A 19,958-nucleotide genomic window follows, 5' to 3' on the forward strand; every position below is an offset into this window, starting at 1 on the left:
CATATCTGCCTGCACGATTACCCCTAGGTCCTTTTCATTCTCTACCACTGTCAGTGTAGTACAACAGAGTTGATACGTTGCTCTGGAGTTACTGTTTCCCATATTTAGTACTTTACATTTGTCAATGTTAAACTTCATTTGCCACATCTCAGCCCATTTGCTCAACCTTTCCAGATCCTGTTCCAGCAGCATAGCATCAGTAGTGTCCTTAACAACCCTGCCAACCTTTGTATAGTCTGCAAACTTGGACATTAAGCTTGATATACCATCATCAATATCATTTTTAAATACAGAAAACAATGGATCCAACACTGAACCCCGAGGGACTCCACTAATAACATTAATCCACGATAAGCAGTTTCCATTAATTACCACTCTGTCTTCTCCACCTCAACCATCCCTTTATCCATAGTAGCAATTTGCCTCCAATGCCACACTGCTCCAATTTGGGCAGCAGTCTTCCATATGCAACAGTATCAAAAGCCTTTCTAAGATCCAAATATATAATATCAAAGTTATTCCCTGCATCCATATCTTTTGTGACTGCATCATAGTATTCAATAAAATTGGTCAGGCAAGAATTTTACTTTACAAAACCATACTGTGTCCGAACTATAACTGAAGTCTTGTTTAGATTCTTTAACCAGTGCCTCCATTAATTTTCCTGGAACAGAAGTTAAACTCACAGGTCTATAATTACTTATGTCAGCCTTTGATCCTCCTTTGTGAATTGGGGTCACATTTGCACATCTCCAGTCTATGGGTACCTCCCCTGAGTCCAAAGGAGCTCTCATAATTATGGCTAAGAGTTTGCTTACTTCCTTTGCTGCCTCCTTTAATATAACTGGATAGATCCCATCCACCCCCACGTGCCTTTTTTATGTTTATCTTCAACAATTTCTCCTCCACTTTCCTCTCAGTTATTACAAAATCATCTAGCTCACTTCCAGAGTTTACTTCACCTCTGGCATTCCCCTTTCTGAATAACTCCTCATGTGTGAATGTAGATGCAAAATACTCGTTTAGTTTGTTAGCCACCTGAGCAGGATCCTCAACTGTGAACCATCAATATCCAGTGAACCAATCTGATTCATCCCTTTCATTCTAGAGTTTACATAGGTAAAGAACTCTTTTCTGTTTTTCTTTGCATCCTTTGCCAAGGATTTCTCATAATTTCCGTTGTGACTTGGTTACACACCAGCTTATATCTATTATAGGCTTCCATGTCACCCATTACTTTATATGTATCCCATGCATTTTTCTTCTCTGCCATATGTCTCATTAGTTCATGTGACATCCATTTAGGCCTAAACATTGAACAGTATTTCTTAGTTGTTATGTAAAGCCTAGTAGCTTCCAAGATAAGTTCTTTGAATGCTTTCCATTTTGAATTTGCTGTTGGTAACATCATCAGTTGGTCCCACTTTATAGAATTTAAATACTGTCTAAGACCATCTTAGTCACCTTTACGAAAGCAAAAATCCTTCCCTTTACCCCTGATGGTAGTTACCTCTTTGAGTAAATCCTACTTCAGCACACTGTGATCACTGCCACCTAGTGGTTCCTTTATCCTCAGATTCTTAATGCTTGAAGAATCACTACTGATAATCAGATCAAGAGTATTACTCCCTCTAGTTGCCTCTCGAACATGCTGATGGAGAAAACAATCATCCAATAAATCCACTTATTCTTATTCTTATTTGGTTTTTAGGAGCATTAGCAACTAAGGCCATATTGCTCCGGGAATATGCGGTGGTCATTCCCTTGACCTTTCCGCATCCTCCGTATTTGGTGGTCACGGGCTCGAACCCCGGTCTAATCAAGAAGCGTGTACTACGCACTGCTGCTCCTTCCCACCTGGCTACGGAGGCGCCCGAAATAAATAAATAAATCCACAAAAGCCTTGCTAGTGTGTGAGTGACCAGCCCCCAAATTCCAGTCAATATCTGGGAAATTAAAATCCCCCATTATAAGACAATCTGCTTTACTGGCCCACTCTATTTCCCTGTACAGTTTATTATTATATTCATCAGAGTCATTAGGCCTTTAGCACACTCCTACTCTCAATTTTGATCTGCCAATGCTTATGTCACACCAAACTGACTCGACACTGCACTGTCCAGCGATGTCGACTGGCTTCACTTCCTTGGATTTTACGTGTTTCTTAACTAATTGCATAACCCCTCCTCCCTTCCTATCCTGTCTATTCTTTCTGTACATATTTATTTACCAAGCTCCTAGCATTGGTGTACACGCAAGTATACATGCACCTGTTCCTATTCTTAGCTACCCTAACACAACCTATGTGTTTACTTGTACCACAATGACTCCCAGCAGTCTCTGAAATATCCTGCATCTTGTTTTCCAGGCTGCTGCTCATTCCAATAGAAGCAGTGCAAGAATCATTTTCACCTCTGCCAGTAGCTACTGTTAATCTATTAGTCCTTGTATCCCCCCAAGTTAGCAGTTTTCCGATAGCATCAGCAGTGTTAGATGGGTCGGAACTCTTACAGTTAAACTTGCCAGTCCTAAATTATGGCATACCTCCGCTTGTCGTTGACCGCAATCGATTCGCTTCAAAACATCTAATTTAATTTTCAAATTCAGTCTTTTTCTTACATTTACAGTCTTCGTGCTGCATCCAGACGTTGTTGCTTTTTCATTTTTATCCGCCATTGTTAACTCTTCAAAAATGTAACTGCATTGGTTGCATTAACTATGATACAATGTTCGAGTAAACTGTCCACTACGGATGATGTCTAACACTGTATCGAGTGATGACTAGACTTCGGATAAATGCATATAATGCAAATATGACAAGCAATATACTTGATCATTTTTTAAAATGTTGATCTTGGAACTACGTAACAAATCATTGTACTGCAATTAAATTAGCATGCAAGAAAATTTCACTGTGCATGGGAAACGTAGTTGGTGTGAGAAACGTTTTAATGCTGTTTTGCTATTCATTTTCAAGCTATTGACTCCGTCAAATAAAACGATTTCATTAAATATGCCAAAAATGCAATCTGTAAAAGAGCATTATAGTGATTTGTGACAGTGTATAATCAGATATGGGTTATAATATAAGAACAGCGTTATAGCGAATCAGCGTAAAGCGAACCACATTATAAAGAGGGCCTGCTGTAATAGTTATTAAGAGATTCATACCCCTCCAACAAAGGAATCACTGTTTCACTAAACAAGTGGTAAGTTTACACCTCCGTAGCCAGGTGGGAAGGAACAGCAATGCGTAGCACACGCTTCTTGATTAGACCGGGGGTTCGAGCCCGTCACCACCAAATACGGAGAATACAGAAAGGTCAGGGAATGACCACCGCATATCCCAGAGCAATATGGCCTTAGTTGCTAATGCTCCTAAAAACCAAATAACAATAACAAGTGGTAATTAGTATCCCCAAGGGGAATGAGGTCTGCACTACTGTTTTCTGCGATATTTCTATCACTCATGAATGAATTACTTTAGTGTATGCTGATAATATTGTATGCTATCTCCCAAGCCCTGTCGCCACCCTGCCAGCCAATGCAGATGTCCTATCACACTGTGCTCTCCTTAATAAGCATCTGCTATATTTCTATAAATATGCCAACTTCTTTGGATGCAAACTGAATCAATCCTGAAAAATCAAAATATATCATTTTCCCTCCTAAAGCAGAAGCAGATTTCATCCAGCATCTTCTCTTTCAGAGCATGTTTTTCCCCCTCCCCCAATCATTTAGTAAAATTCTTAGAAGTGATAATGGACAAAAATCTGACCTACAAAGAACAGATCCAGCAACTATGCCCAAACCAACTCTGTAGATCTCACAATAAAGAGACCATCAGAAAGTTACTCCTCTATTATTTCAGCTCTTATCTTGGGATATTTTGTGTAAATCTAGTCTGCTGTTCCCAAGTCCAGCATGAAGAGAATTTGGGGTTATAAGTTGGGCCAACAATCAGGCCCACCTGCTTTATACCACCTCCAAATCATAGCTCTGTATCAACCTCCACTACACTCCTGTCCAGCACTTAGCATATGGGCAAATATTCAAAATGGGCACGATCTCTGCTCTGAAATTTGAAACTTCAGAACAGAGAAAAGTCGTCCAGTGCTGTGCTCTACTCTAACCAACAGAGGTCAACTTTCAAGAGGCACTTTCCCAACTGTATCATATGCACTGAATACATCCAATATTGAGTTTTAGAGTTGTGGTCCAGGACCTAAGCCTACAGAGACAATAAGAGAAAATCCCAGTTCAGGTGTCTACAACATGCTTGTAACTGTTGCTGCAATTAAAATTGACTCCTTAGTGACAGATCTTTGTACTATTAACAGAGAGAGTAATTCATATTGTATTAGCTTTAATACTGTAATACATTAATTATTATGTTTAATTGCAATAAGTTGTATGTATTGTATCAGTTTAATTTTGTTTCACATCCTCAGTAAGACTGTTAGTTTCCTCTGGTTTTCTATAATAGGAATCTTGTCCTGTACAATTTTTTTTTTATAATAAATAATTTTATTATTATTTAAGGAATTAGTGGTGAACATTCAAGAAGCGAAAGCCATTTGTGCAGAGCAGGGTTCTCAAACTGGAAGGTGTAATGCAATGTGCTATCATTAGCAAAACTATGAACAGGATTCCGATCCAGTCAGTGGAAGGTCAAGGTTAATATACAAGAAAAATGTATATTAATATACAAGGGTCATTGATATATAACAGGAGTATCGTATATAATGTTATTTGTAATGCAGCTCCAGGGGTTGCCAACAACTCTGCATCAAGTAACATAAAGTAAAAAAAAAGTAAAGTGCAGCCATTATCAACCCACTGCAGGATGGAAGCCTCCTCAACAATTCATGCTGAGGGAAATGGACCATAATCTGCCACGGTGGTCCAGTGCAGGTTGGCAGATCGACCGTATTCAGCAGTCAGGGGCTTGAACCCCGGTCTACTCAAAGAGCGCATGCTACTGCACTCGCGCTCCTGACCACTAGGCTACAGAGGCCTGTCAAGTAACATAATGAATACAAAACTCTGTAAAGATCAGATTTATGTAGGTTAGTGAATCTTTGTGTAGTGTTAGTGTGGGTTATATTGGTTGAGTTGTTCATCTGGCCTCTTGGTCTAGGGGCTCGTGTTTTCACACAGAAACCTCTTCTTTACCATCCAGCACTATGAGGAGGCAGGCTGGGCAGTAGGGAGTATACAATCTAAGGAAGTGCATCCAGTTGACATAGGTGGACAGTGCAGTGTTGAGTCAGTTTGGTGTGACATAAGCACTAGGAAAGCAAAATTGAGAGTAGGAGTACTATAGTGCTCCTACTCTCAATATATTAGTGCTATAGCACTATAGTGAAGGGCAACAAGATTAGTGAATGGAACAAAGGGGTGCTCTTACGAAGAAAGGCTTAAGTTTTGCAAATTACAGTGTCTGGAGACTAAGCACCAGCGAGGTGATCTGATAGAGGTGTATAAAGCCTTGAATGGTTTAAGCATGCTCAATGCTGATGGGATTCTTCCTCTAGCTAAGAAAAATCACCTGAGAGGGCATAAATTGAAATTGAGGAAAGACAGATGTAGGATAGACATGCGGAAATTTGCCTTTAGCCAGCGGGTGGTTGGTTGGTGGAAAAGACTGCCAACCCTTGTGGTGGAGGTTGATAGCCTAAATAAGTTTAAGGCTCAGCTGGACAGGTATTTTGAACGAACAGAGGGGTGAAGTGGAAGTGTTTTTTTTTTTTTTTTTTTTTTTTTTTTTGGCTGATGCTGCATAAGCTTGCTTTCTTGCATCAAATGCCTCTGCTAATGCTAATAGTATTAGTGCAAAAGGACTAATGATTCTGATGAGTATAATGAACAGCTGTACAGAGTGAGTCAGTAAATCAGATTGTCTTATAATGGGGGATTTTAATTTCCCAGATATTGACTGGAACTTGTGGGTTGGTCATTTGCACACTAGCAAGGCTTTTGTGGATTTATTGGATGATTGTTTTCTACAGCATGTTCGGGAGGCAACCATAAGGAGTAATACTCTTGATTTGATTATGGTAGTGATTCTTCATGCATTAAGAATCTGCAGATTGAGGAGCTACTAAATGGTAGTGATCACAGCGTGTTGATGTGGGATTTACTCAAAGAGGTAACTACCATCAGGGATAAAGGGAAAGGTTTTTGTTTTCATAAAGGTGACTAAGGAGAATATTTGCTTCAGCAAATATTCTTGCACACCTTCTATTCAATTGTATACTATTCCTGTAAAAACAGGCTCTGCTATTAACAAGCACAGAACACGCTGAGAAAAATTCTACTCCACGAATTTTGCTCATTCTCTTCAGGGCTGAATTGTTTGACAAAACTCTCAATATGTACTCCCTCCTATCATGTCTGGGCAGATTTGTGGACACTTTCAAATTCAATCCTAACTCACAATTTTTTCCCAACCCTTTTTCTGTACTTGTTAAGTAAGTCCTCAGATCTCCTACTCTTAATATTATTAGTGCCAATGTGTACAACAATATATCACCTTTTATGCAGTTAAAAGATGATATCTGCTATGCAGTGTTATCTTCTTTTGCCTCTGGCAGACATACCCTGGTCCTCTTCCACCTATCCTTCTTGCACAACATATTTCCCATTTCTCCAACAATACCGTCACTGACAATAATCACCTCATTCTGCCTTGAAGATTACCGCTACGTTGTAATATATAAGTGTGAACTCTGGCGTTGAGTTGGGCAGCTGAGAACTTGATTGGCCCCCATTTTAATTCCTTCAAGGGCATCTACCCTACTCTTAAAACTCTCACCCATGTGAGTTTGAAGAGTAGGGTAATTTCTAATTTCTTCATCCTCTTCACCTGGCACACACAAACAAAGGCATCCCTCCCCAGGCTGGATCACGTTCTTTTAGAAAGGTCTGCAAACATTTCACAAGATGCACATCTAGATGCTGATCAAAACAAGATTTTCTTGAGAGTTCAAGGAAATGACCTACACTCCAATGAAGCAGTTAATAATTACTTTTTGTTGGGATGTGTGCAACATCCCCAAAAAATAAGACGTAAATGAACAAGTTTAAATTGAAAGAGGAATGGTTGTGGAAAAAGATGTGCAGAATTTGCCTTCAGCCAAGGGGAGGGAGGGAGAGAGGGAGAGAGAGAGAGAGAGAGGGAGAGAGAGAGGAGAGAGAGAGAGAGAGAGAGAGATTGTTGGAATGAACTTTCCACCTAATGTTATGGAGGTAGGAAGTCTGAAATTTAGAGAAGGGATGGACAGCCTTGGTGGGTAGCACAGTTGATAGAATCACAGTCCTTCCCACACCGGGTGGAAATGACCTAGTTCAAATCCCCTCGATGACATGAGGAATTTTTTATGGGCCATTTTTCACAATGTAGCTGAGTTAGTTTCAAGCAAGGGAACACAGTGTTTTCTTTAAAATTTGGGATTTTCTTCCAGCAAACAGACACATCAACCACAGAACAAACAATTTAAAACCATAATATATACACCATAATATGGTCTAAGTTGCTGATGCATCTAAACCCAACAACAAGGAATGGGCACTTAAGTGCGTAATTTTTTTTTTTTTTTGTGATAATTATATAAGTTTTCTTTCTTGCACCAATGCATCCCATGTAGTTGTTTATGTCAGTGCTTTTCTCAGGATTATTTTTGAGCAATTCAACAAGGCTCAGTGTTACCCCCCTCTAAGTTACTGTATCTGCGATTATGATGGTTCAAAGTAGGGCATAATTTGAATCCACCTATGATTTTAGCATGAATAAAAAAACTTATTAGTCTGTATATCCTCAAGTTAACAGTTAACTGAAGCACAGCAGCTGCCTCAATGTCATTAGCAAATATTCTTGCACTTCTATTTAAGTATATCCCATATCCACAAAAGTAGCAATGTGTAAGTATACATGAATAGGAAAACTGAGTGAAAGATCTGGCATCACAAGATATATAATGCAAAACAAATAGCTGACGTATGATATAGAGAAAGCCAAAACATTTAATGTGTGTGTGTGTACATCAGTAGGTCACAGATGCAAATCTTCAAATATAATGCCAGGCGTTCAAGGCCCATTTCTATATACAATAGTAAATGTTAAATGCAACTTTTATGGTGCCATAAATTGCTGTGATAGGACGGTTGAAGACTGGAGAAATTCCACTGATGTGTGGTGTGATAAATTACATTTCTTTTGTGCACTAAGTCAACATAACATGTGCAACCAAAATAACAGAAACAACAGGTCCAGAAAGTGCAAGCTGGTATCATAAACTTGGAGTTCTTGCATCCTCTGCTTCGAGTACAACAATATTTGGTTGTAGACCAGCTGAAAAATATGGATAAAGTTTTTGTTTGCTTAAAGGTTTTATGGTGCATCAGCATCTGTGGCTATAATGCAACAAGTCAAATGTGGATCAAATACACATATTAATGTTCCTATTATTTTGCAACATCGATGGCATCCTCTATCAGAACAAGCCACCTGGCTAGACATGTACGCTTATATCATGCAGACTTGTCTCTACTACTTTGGCTTGCATACTCTCCAGATCTCGTCATCGGGCAATTGTAAATGGGTAAAAATGAGGTGACATTGATGCCATGGTGAGTTAAAGCCATTATCCAAGGACAAAGTTCATTATCTAAGAATTCATTATTAGACAGTGGTCATTATTTAATAGCCAAATTCTAAATATGAGATGTGTGTGCAGTGCTGGTGTCCCAGATAAGAGCTAAAGGAGCTATAATCCCCTTATAATAAAAATTATGTAGATTTTTTTTTACTGCGATATGATGATTAAAGCTCAGTGATTCCCCAAAATTTGAATTTTAGCCATGGATGTCAGATGAACTAATGAGGCTCATGGCAGAGAAGAAAAATGTACGGGATGCATATAAAGTATCAGGTGACACAGAAGCCTTTGGTAAATATAAACTAGTCTGTAATCAAGTCACAAAGGAGGTTAGGCAGGCGAAGGAAGATTACGAGAAATCCTTGGCAAAGGATGCAAAGAGGTTTTTACTTATGTAAACTCTAGAAGGAAAGGGATGAATCAGATTGGACCACTTAACATAGATGGATTGACTATTGATGATCATACTCAGGTAGCTGATAAACTGAATGAGTATTTTGTATCTACATTCACACATGAGGAGTTATTCAATGAGGAGAGTGCCAGAACTTTATCAAACTCTAACAGGGAGCTAAGTGATTTTGCAATAACTGAGAGCAAAATGGAGGAGAAATTGTTGAAATTAAACATAAAAAAGGCACCTGGGGTGGACGGGACAATCCAGTTATATTAAAGGAGGCAGCAAAGGAAGTAAGCAAACCCTTAGCCATAATTATGAGAGCTTCCTTGGACTTAAGAGAGGTCCTCATGGACTAGGTGTGCAAATGTATTACCAATTCTCAAAGGGGGTTCAAAAGGTGACACAAATAACTATATACCTGTTAGTTTAACTTGTGTTCCAGGGAAAATAATGGAATCACTGGTTATAGAAACATTGCAGGATCATCCAGACAAGACCAGTAATAATTAAAACACAGCATGGGTTTGTTAAAAGGAGGTCTTGTCTGACCAATTTGATTGGATACTATGATGTGGTCACAAAGGAACAATGCCAAAAATAATTTTGATATTATATATTTGGATTTCAGGAAAGCTTTTAATACTGTTGCACATGGAAGACTGCTATACAAATTGGAGCAGTATGGCATTAAGGGTAAGTTGCTACAATGGATAAAGGGATGGTTGAGTGGGAGACGACAGGGAGTGGTAATCAATGGACACTGCTCTTCGTGGACAAATGTTATTAGTTTAGTTAACCAGGGTTCGGTTTTGGGCCCATTGTTTTGTATATTTATCAATGATATCAATGAAGGTATATCAGGTTTAATGTCCAAGTTTGCAGATGATACAAAGGTTGGCAGGTTTGTTAACGACAGTAAAGACAGTATGCTACTCCAACTGGATCTAGATAAGTTGGGCAAATGGGCTGAGAAGTGGCAACTGAAGTTTAACATTGACAAATGCAAAGTACTGCATATGGGTAGCAATAACTGAAGAGAAACCTACCAACTGTGTGGTACTGCACTCAGGGAAGTGGAAAGTGAAAAAGACCTGGGAGTAATGGTGCAATCAAATATGAAGTTCGCTGAGGCAGGTCATGGAGTCTTGTTAATGATATATAGGAATTTTGCTAGCAGGGACAGGGATGTGATTATCCCGTTATACAAGGCAATGGTCAGGCTACACCTAGAGTACTGTGTACAGGTCTGGAGGCCTCATTTTAGGAAGGATGTAGAGTTGCTAGAATGAGTACAAAGAAGGGCAACAAGATTGGTGAGGGGAATGAAGGGGTGCTCTTATGAAGAAAGGCTTAAGTTCTGCAAATTGCAGCACCTGGAGAATAGGCACCTGCGAGGTGATCTGATTGAGGTGTATAAGGCCTTGAATGGGTTGAGCAAGCTGAATGTTGATAGGATTCTTCCTCTTGCTCAGATTAAGAACCTGAGGGGGCACAGATTCAAATTGAGAAAGACAGTTGTAGAATAGATGTACGGAAATTTATCTACAGCAGATAGTTGATTGGTGGAACAGACTTCCATCTTTTGTTGTGGAAGTTGATTGCCTGAATAAATTTAAGGCTGAGCTAGACAGGCATTTGGAACAAATGGAAGTTTTTTTTTTTTTTTGCTTGCTTGCATCGTATGCCTCTACTAATGCTAATACTAATATAATAGCCATCGGGGTAAAGGGATGGGTTTTTTCTTTCGTAGAGGTGACTACAGTGGTCTCAGACAATTTTTAAATTCTGTACAGTGGGACCAACTGATGATGTTACCAACAGCCAATTCTAAATAGGAAGCATTCAAGCAAGTTTTCTTGGAAGCTACTAGGTTTTCGTACCAACTAAGAAACACTCTTCAAGGTTTAGGCCTAAATGGATGTCAGATAAAGTAATGAGACTCATGGCAGAAAAGAAAAGGGCAAAAGGGAGAAAAATTCAATTAAAATAATACATCTTCATTGCATATGTTCAATTTATTTTCACCTGAAATGGATTTTAACAAATGTACTACCATACATTTTGGAAAGTTTAATATATTACGCATGTATATTATTATTATTATTATTATTATTAGCTATATGGTGCAAGGAAGCCTGAGGCTTATGCTGCACCAGTCAAAAAGAGAGAGAAGTAGAAAGGAATCACCAAGAAGGAGAAGAATGATGATATCCAGCTCAGGACCCTGGGTGTGCCAAGCCCATACTCACTAGATGTGAGTCCCTGAGAGTGTGTGTATATATATCCGATAATTCAAAGTAAAACAAAATAAAATAAAACATAAGCCAGTAGTATGGCAAAAACTGTAGAGCGAAAATTAACATAAAAATAACGTAAAATAAAATAACCAACAGGGAGGGGGAAGTAAAGATAATAAGACATAAATATATTTGTAAAATAATTTTACAAATAGTAAAATAATTTTACAAATATTTATGTCAGTATTATTAATACTGACATAAATATATATATATAGACAGAAAGTTGAAATAATTAGATCTATAGCATTAAGTACTATATGTATTTTTATTTAATTCACCTTTTCGCAAGTGTAATAATTTACAAATATATACAAATAATCACAAAATATTATTATTTTCAGACAATACAAAATATATTACCTGAAAATAATAATTACCTATTTCCATTATAGTTTTTATAACTATCTGCTTTTATTTTTATTATTAAATTCTTATGTAGTCAGTAAATTGTTTTTATTCTTTCTGAAAACGAAAAAAAAAAAAAAAAAAAAAAGACTGCAAGTACGTAGTACATTGCCAGTATATAGACCAGCAGATATAGTGAGTTTAGCGCATGCTCAGTCAAGTCAGAACTGCTCCGTCAGAATATGTGGATCGGCAGATACGGAGAGTGTCGCATGTGCTCCGTGACAATTCCCAGCACACACTGGCAGATACAGTGGCAACCGGCAGATAGAGTGAGTGTTGCACGTGCTCGGCAATTCGGAACTGCCCGTCAGAATACGATTCATGACAGGTTGGAGCTGGCAGTGACTTATGGGCTGACACTGGCAGATACAGTGGCAACCGGCAGATAGAGTGAGTGTTGCGCGTGCTCGGCAATTCGGAACTGCCCGTCAGAATACGATTCATGACAGGTTGGAGCTGGCAGTGACTTATGGGCTACGATACTAAAGTGCAGGATTACCACAATTTTCTGACTTCGTTTTTACCAAATGCCAACATTTCATGTTTAGAAGGTTTTAACACCTTTGCTGTCTTAATTTTCCTTCTCTCGTCATTGATATTGTACCTAGTTCTTTGAACTAGTTGCTAAATTTGAATTTTTTCTTTTTTTTTTTTTGAAACTGTTCAAAATGTCAGTGTCATTTGGATATTCAAGTACTGTGACCATGTAAAGAGAGATAGGGAAAATTTACAGAAAAATGTGGATACGGAAAAAAAAATGCACTTCAGCGAAACAACAGATGATTATTTGTCGGCGTAAAAGAAAATTACTCTCTCCTAATTCTCGAACAGGGTGCTTACAGTTGATTCACAGCAGTGTCCAACCTACGGCCCATGCAGAAAGCGAACTAAAACAGCATTTTAAATTTTTTTAATTATCAAAAAAATTTTCTCATTAAATGTTTTGTTCAGTAAATGTAATTGTGTATTGTACTTAATAAAATTTCCGAATATTTTCAATTTTTCTTTTACATGTAACAAGATATGAAAAAAGGAACACTAATTTTTCTCGAATCACTCAGTGCGGCCCACAAAACAAATCTAACTGAATTTTTTTTAATATGGCTCCTGTATGGGAAAATTGAATTTGTGTTTTTGTATGGGCAGCTTCTAGAACAGAAGTTAATCTCCGCCTCATTGCTCTGTTCAGTTTTTACACTCTGTCAAGGTAAGGCCAGTGTGTGTCATGTAATAAAAAAAAAAAAAATTCTAACTGATTGAACTGGGATAGGAGAAAAGGAAGCAGAGAGAGAAAAAAATAAGTTTTAATCCTGGACAGGAGATTTTCATCACATACAGAAGAAAGTGATAGAACAGAAAAATTTTGTCTGCAAGCTTGTGTGTTCTGTAGAGCAATGTTGTGTATTGGCCTTTTGGCTACCTGGAAACAGTGATCACCTGGACTTCTGCATCCAGGTACTCATTCCTGGCAGTGGGAAGGCAGGCCTCCCCCCTACTATCTGTGCTGACCTGGCTATCCAGGAGGGTAAAGTGCCTGCCTGGCAACCCAAAGGTCGCGGGTTCGAATCCCGCCTCGGGCTTGGATCAAAGTACCGCAAAAACCTTGGGAGGTGCACTATGGCCACAGAAGCCGATGCGCCAACAACAACCAAAAAAAAAAAAAAAAAAAAAAAACCCTACTATCTGTTCACCCTCCTCCCTGGGGAACGAGTTTCTCAGGGAGGAAAAGAAAATTAGAGTAAGGTGAAGGACGAAAGAGGAGGGGGACCCAGGGGAACCCCAGTCCAGGATAAATTGCTAGGGTAAAAAAAAAAAAAAAAAAAAAAAAATGACAGTGGTTGAGAGGTTTCTAGCCTGACATGGGGGAAAAGTTTGGATACCACTGCAGTATTAGGTCGACCAAAGCCCATTGACAGCATCGGGAATACCCCTTGATCTGTTCACTGTTGACCAGCGCAACTTCTCCGTATATGGGACAGGTGGTCAGACAGGTGTTACGAGTAACCATCAGTTGTAGAATGGTAATCCCATTAACTCTCTTAATTCATGCAGCAGCACTAATTGCCTGAAGGCCAGAAATGCAAACATTACATACAGAGTTAAGTCTATCGTAATCTGTTCTTTCTATGAAAATTTTCTTCGCTCAATGGAAACTATTTGAAATGTAACTTCCAACTGGAATTCAAAAAAATTTGCAATAAAAGGAGTTTGTTAAACAGAGGTCTGACTGAGTAATTTAGAATTCTAATAATGGTTATAAAGTTTTACATAGAAAATACCTTAACAATAGACAGCGAAAAATGCAAATTTAGTTAAATAACTTTAAGCTTATTTGAATATTAGGTAAATGTGTTAAAAAAAATTTATATAATATTATAAATTTCAAAGTGTACTGCATCCAAATGTAACATATCACTGTTAATAAAGGTTGCGTACCGTTGCAAAAAAGCACATTTCATTTCATTATGATTTTTTTAATTTTCATACTGGTTGTACAACTATAATAACTGATCTGAAGTACTTTTTTCCACAGCTCCCACACATTGCCTTCAGTACCACACAAGTCCTACTGGAAGTATTCAGAGTTTTAACTATGAAAATAAAGCTGGTATTGAAATTGGATATCCCGTTAATCTTAACTATGCTATCTGTATCCGCAAGGAGGCAGGTATGTGCTCGATAAATTTCGTTGCCGACGGTGAATTTGTAGTGGACAGCCAATCCAGTGGACAATCATGTCAAAGTGGGGATTACCTCTTCATCGGCATTAATGAATACTGTGGAAGAGATGCTATTACTCAAACTCCTGTAACATTTAGTAAGTAAGAAATATTATCGCTATTTATAATATACATTACATGTGCTGTGCTCATGTTAATTCAAGTCTTGCTAATTTAGAGTTTATGAGAAAAGAGCAGTGGGCACCAACCATTCGATTTGGGGCAAAGAGCTCAATTAGAACAGAAATGAATTCACATTTTTGGGGCAAAAAAGTAGAACAATTAGTGCAGAGAAGAATTGTATAATAAACCACAAAGTGAGACAGAAAACAGCAACATTGGGATGTGGTAGCACAGCCCACATTCCACATATACAATCACACTGTGTTCTTGCAAGCTTACTAGACATGACTGGTAAACAGTATCCCTCACTAGCTACTACTGCATGTTATGATACGAGTATCCATCCCACCAGGAAGTAGCCTACTGCTTATAAACAATCCAATCTTTAATATGACACTTTTATTCATGTACTAAGGCATATGCTTTAGCACATGAATAAACTGACATATTAAGGCCACTAAACACTGAACTTATAAGCCCAAGTTCGTAGTTGCTTCATTTTCCAGCATTAAGGACAAATTTATGGAAATCTAATATTTTTATTCATTTTATTATTTATTTTATATCAGTAGGCATTCTCTAGCTATTCTAGTTCTTGTCCATAAACTTAACCCGTTTCTTTTCATGAAGCGATAACACCAAGATTCAGTCCCTTCAAAGTCGTGTATCCCAATATCAGTTGCTCGTTTCATGCTTCTACTATTATCATTTTATTACTCAATAAAATTGCAATACGCACGTCTCTAAGTTCCATTATCCACAACTACACAAGTTTTCTTCCAAATTTGGACATTTAGGTAGAATTTTATGAAGGTTGTGCTTTGTTTTATCAGCTTCTTGTAATAAAACTTCCTGCTTCCTCCATTGACAAATCATCTTCTCAGTAGCTGTGGTCTGAAATTTTATTCTGCTGCTCTGTTCCCTTTTCTTTGGCATATTGTACTACTTTTGGCTTAAATCCAATAGTATAATGTTGCCTTCTTGATGCACCTGCCATTGATTATAACTGGAATTCACTTGTTACTCCAATAACAGCCTGGTAATTATTGAAAAGTGTACTAATGTATAGTAGTTAACCATCTGCTAACTCTCTATTTTGCACACATGCTGTTTTGGCTGCTTTCAGCTTCTAAGATGCACGGCAATTTTTTAAGGTATTTATAGCATGAATTGTTGAGGAGGCTTCCATCCTGCAGTGGGCTGATAATGGCTGCACTTTACTTTTTACTTTTAAGGGAAAAAAGTGCATCTTATAAGCCGACAAGTACAGTAATTCTTGTTTTTTTTTTAATGGATTTTAGATATTCTGACAGAAACATGATGGAGAATTACTTCTCTGACAGAGAATTATGATTCTCTGTCAGAGAAGTCCATTTTTTAAAGTTACTTTATAATAACTAGTTAAATTTTCTGTTATCAACTGAATTACATCAGTTACCTCTTTGTGACCTAGATTTACAAACTTAATTCTCAAATCATTAATTATTTTTGGCCATGTGGCTGGATCATCACAACTAATTACATCTTTACATTCTGAAAGTTTTATCAAATCACTATTACAAAAATTATTTGATACCTGTTGATGATCTTCAATGATGCTTGTTACAGAAGTTGGTAAATCACTCTTGTTCTTCATTTTCTTTTGTTATTTTTGCACTCTGTTCATCTTTATTTGTCTTTTGTTCTTTGTCAATGAGCATTGATGATAATGTTGGTGGTTGTTGCCCTTCATCTTCTTATGTGGAAAATAACCAACGTGACATACTACCCTGATATTTTCATTTTTCTTCTTCTACGCTTTTCTTTATTTCTCTCTTTTTTGCTCCAGAAAGATACTCATTTTGTAGATATTTTCTCACTAATCTCTATTAAATAAAATTTAAATTATTCGCTAATGAAAAGATTGAAAATTAATATTATACATACACAGTGAATACCAAAACAAACTAGTCACTAGGTTTGTGCACAAGCTTTTCATGTTGGATGAGGCTGTGAGGCTGGATGAGGAGCTAAGACAACAGACCTGCAGACAAACCAGTACACTGAACTGACGTGTTCTCCAAACTGTTTTGTTATTTTAACATAAACACTATTTTGCATAATAGCTGTCAAATCTGGAGCTTAATTCTTTTAAATAAATTGCTATTAACACTTGGTCACCAGACATTGGATCAAAAAAGAAACCCATCCTCATGATGTTATATCTTGTATAAGTTTAATTTGTATTTACAATTTGCCTTTCATGCTATTCTTTCATAAGAATGTAAGATTTATTTTTATTGTATTTTCAAGCAGGAATTTAGGAAACTTACTAAAAATCAAATTTTTATTCTTCCCTGGCTCTGACTAATCTTGAAAGCTACTAGGCTTTTCATACCAATTAAGAAATATTGTTCAAGATTAGGCCTAAATGGATGTCAGATGAACTAATTGGACATGTGGCAGAGAAGAAAAATGCATGGGATACATATTAATTAACAGGTGACACAGAAGCCTATGATATAAGCTAGTCTGTAACCAAGTCACAAAGAATGTTAGGCAAGCGAAGACAGATTACGAGAAATCTTTGGCAAAGGATGCAAAGAAACACAACAAAGAATTCTTTACTTATGTAAACTTTGGAAGGAATGGGATGAATCGGATTGATCCACTAGATACTAATGGGTTCAAATATTGATGATCCTGCTCAGGTAGCTAACAAACTAAATGAATACTTTGCATCTACATTCACACATGAGGAGTTATTCAGGGAGGGGAATGCCAGAGGTGTATTAAACTCTGGCAGTAAGCTAGATAACCTTGTAATAACTGAGAGTAAAGCGGAGGAGAAATTGTCGAAGATTAACATAAGAAAGGCAATTGGGGTGGATAGAATCTATCCAGTTATATTAAAGGAGGCAGCAAAGGAAGTAAGCAAACCCTTAGCCATAATTATGAGAGCTTCCTTGGACTCAGGGGAGGTACCCATGGACTGGAGATGTGCAAATGTGACCCCTATCCACAAAGGAGGATCAAAGAGAGACACAGGTAATTACAGACCTGTTAGTTTAACTTCTGTTCCAGGGAAATTAATGGAGGCACTGGTTAAAGAAGCATTGCAGGATCATCTAGACAAGACTTCAGTTATAGCTCGGACACAGCGTGGGTTTGTTAAGGGGAAGTCTTGTCTGACCAATTTGATTGGATACAATGATGTAGTCACAAAAGAACTGGATGCAAAGAATAATTTTGAAATCACATATTTGGATCTTATAAAGGTTATTGATACTGTTGCACATGGAAGACTGCTGCACAAATTGGAGCAGTGTGGCATTGGAGGAAAATTGCTGCTATGGATAAAGGGATGGTTGAGAGGGGAAAGACAGAGAGTAGTAATCGATGGACACTGCTCTTCGTGGACTAATGTTATTAGTGGAGTCCCGCAGGGTTCAATGTTAGGTCCATTGTTGTTTTTTGTATTCATTAATGATGGTATATCAGGCTTAATGTCCACGTTTGCAGACGATACGAAGGTCGGCACGGTTGTTAATGACATTAATGACAGTACGTTGCTGAAACAGGATCTAGAAAAGTTGAGCAGATGGGCTGAGAGGTAGCAACTGAACTTTAACATTGACAAATGCAAAGCACTGCATATGGGAAGCAGTAACCTCAGAGTAACATATCAACCGTGTGGTTCTACACTGACAGTGGTAGAGAGTGAATAGGACCTAGGGGTAATTGTGCAGGCAGATATGAAGTTTCCTGAGCAGTGTAGATGGTCTGCAAGAGTAGCTCATTGTGGCTTGTCAATGATATACCGGAATTTTTCTAGCAGGGATAAGGAGGTGATTATCCCCTTCTATAAGGCAATGGTCAGGCTACACCTTCAGTACTGTATACAGGTCTGGAGGACTCATTTTAAGAAGGATGTAGAGCTGTTGGAATGAGTACAGAGAAGGGCAACAAGATTAGTGAATGGAACAAAGGGTTGCTCTTACGAATAAAATCTTAAATTTTGCAAATTACAGTGTCTGTAATTTGCAAAACTGCAGAGACTGTAATTTGTGTCTGTAGTTTTCAATCAGATCACCTTGCAGGTGATCTGATTGAGGTGTATAAAACCTTCAATGGTTTGAGCTTGCTCAACACTGATGGGTTTCTTCCTCTTGCTCAGAATAATCGCCTGAGAGGGCATAAATTCAAATTGAGGAAAGACAGACGTAGGATAGATGTGCGGAAATTTGCCTTTAGCCAGCGGGTGGTTGTTGATAGCTTAGATTCAAGGCAGAACTAGACAAACATTTGGAGTGAGTGGATAGATGAAATGAGAAGGGGTGTGTTTTTTTTTTATATACGCTTGCTTTCTTGCAACGTGTACCCTTGCTAATGCTAATGCTATGCTTTCATAAGAACGTAAGCATTTTTACCGTATTTCGTGCAACACTGTAGGAAACTTACTTTGTATCTAAGTTTTATTCCTGCCTGGGTTAATGTAGATCCAGCTGCACTGTTAGTAAACTACACAATGTAGCCATACTATCATTAGCACTCCTTTCCATATTTAGTTGTTTGTTTGTTTGTTATTTGGTTTTTAGGAGCATTAGCAACTAAGGCCATATTGCTCTGGGGATATGCGGTGGTCATTCCCTGACCTTTCCGCATCCTCCATATTTGGTGGTCACGGGCTCGAACCCCGGTCTAATCAAGAAGCGTGTGCTACGCACTGCTGCTCCTGCCCACCTGGCTACAGAGGCGCCTCCGTATTTAGTGATTGAAGTTGGACTAATTACATTATTTACATTAAAACTTTATTTAAATTTTAAATAACGTATATTATCTTCAGTGTATTCCTTAGGATAGACAATAAAATGTTTATTAAACAGTTATTTGTTTTATTTTGTTAAACTGTAAATATTTGAAACTTAAAATGATTGGGTCCCGAAAGACCCTGGTACCCGATTTAGCATTCTTAATGTCCTGCATCATTGTTAATAAAATAATTAATAACATAAAAGGTGATGCATAATAGTTCCAAAATTATTTTATTAATTGATAAAAGTGTGCAAAGGTTTTAATGAATTAAACTGTTATAAAAAAAATAAAAACAAAAACATTTCAACTATTTACTTTCAGGCTCCAAACTACTTATCAAGGTTGTATTATTTTATCTACTAAATTTTTTAAAAACATTTCAAATTCTATGCTCCCTCCATTGGGTCCTCTAGATCGGGGGCCCTATTGCTGGGCATACAATGTATTCCCCATTTGCACGGCCCTGCTTGTTTATTATCCTTCTGCTGGTAGTTACAATGCTGTCTCTCTAGCAGTGAAACCTTCATCGCCATTTGTACTTGTGAACTTACAA

The sequence above is a fragment of the Mastigoproctus giganteus genome, chromosome 14 (assembly GCF_048544385.1).
Source record: "Mastigoproctus giganteus isolate SK-2022 chromosome 14, ASM4854438v1, whole genome shotgun sequence".
NCBI lineage: Eukaryota > Metazoa > Arthropoda > Arachnida > Uropygi > Thelyphonidae > Mastigoproctus > Mastigoproctus giganteus.